Below are 1366 nucleotides of genomic sequence, written 5' to 3' on the forward strand. Positions count from 1 at the left end.
CTGCCATTGGAGCAAACAACTTTGAGCTTAAGCCTCAATTAGTTTCTCTAATGCAACAGAATTGCAAGTTCCATGGACTTCCAATGGAAGATCCTCATCAGTTCTTAGCTGAATTCTTGCAAATCTGTGACACAGTCAAGACTAATGGGGTTAACCCTGAGGTCTACAGACTGATGCTATTCCCTTTTGCTGTAAGAGACAGAGCTAGAATATGGTTGGATTCTCAACCTAAAGAAAGCCTGGACTCTTGGGAAAAGCTAGTCAATGCCTTCTTGGCAAAGTTCTTTCCACCACAAAGATGGAGTAAGCTTAGAGTGGAAGTCCAGACCTTCAGACAGAAGGATGGAGAATCCCTCTATGAAGCTTGGGAAAGATACAAACAATTAATCAGAAGATGTCCTTCAGACATGCTTTCTGAATGGAGCATCATAGGTATTTTCTATGATGGTCTCTCTGAACTATCCAAGATGTCTTTGGATAGCTCTGCTGGAGGATCTCTTCATCTGAAGAAGACGCCTGCAGAAGCTCAAGAATTGATTAAAATGGTTGCAAATAACCAATTCATGTACACTTCTGAAAGGAATCCTGTGAACAATGGGACTAGTCAGAAGAAAGGAGTTCTTGAGATTGACACTCTGAATGCCATATTGGCTCAGAACAAGATATTGACTCAACAAGTCAATTTGATTTCTCAAAGTCTGTCTGGAATGCAAAATGCTCCAAGCAGTACTAAGGAAGCTTCATCTGAGGAAGAAGCCTATGATCCTGAGAACCCTTCTATGGAAGAGGTGAATTACCTAGGAGAACCCTATGGAAACACCTACAATTCTTCATGGAGAAATCACCCCAATTTCTCATGGAAGAATCAAGAGAGACCTCACAAGGTCTCAATAACAATAATGGTGGAAGAAACAGGTTTAGCAATAGCAAGCCTTTTCCATCATCTTCTCAGCAACAGACAGAGAGTTCTAAGCAGAATACTTCTGACTTAGCAACAATGGTCTCTGATCTAATAAAGACCACTCAAAGTTTCATGAATGAAACAAGGTCCTCCATCAGAAATTTGGAAGGACAAGTGGGTCAGCTGAGCAAGAAAGTCACTGAACTCCCTCCTAGCACTCTCCCAAGTAATACAGAAGAAAATCCAAAAGGAGAGTGCAAAGCCATAGATATGGCCGAATATGGAGAGGAAAGAGAAGAGGAGGACGCCACTGAGGAAGACCTCAGTGAGCGTGTACCAATCTCCTCTGAGTTCCAATGGGAATCTGAGGCTCAAAATGAGACCATAGAGATTCCATTGGACTTACTTCTGCCATTCATGAGCTCTGATGAGTATTCTTCCTCTGAAGAGGATGAGTATGTCACT

The 1366-nt window shown here is 42.0% G+C and overlaps 1 non-coding gene across 1 annotated transcript; it reads right to left on the bottom strand.

Annotated features, from left to right (window-relative positions):
* Positions 1-305: 305 nt before the first annotated feature.
* LOC130953384 (small nucleolar RNA R71) lies at positions 306-413 on the bottom strand. Its single transcript, XR_009075555.1, has one exon. It is a non-coding gene; the product is annotated as a small nucleolar RNA R71 (small nucleolar RNA).
* Positions 414-1366: the final 953 nt, after the last annotated feature.

The sequence above is a fragment of the Arachis stenosperma genome, chromosome 9, assembly GCF_014773155.1.
Source record: "Arachis stenosperma cultivar V10309 chromosome 9, arast.V10309.gnm1.PFL2, whole genome shotgun sequence".
Classification (NCBI taxonomy): Eukaryota; Viridiplantae; Streptophyta; class Magnoliopsida; order Fabales; family Fabaceae; genus Arachis; species Arachis stenosperma.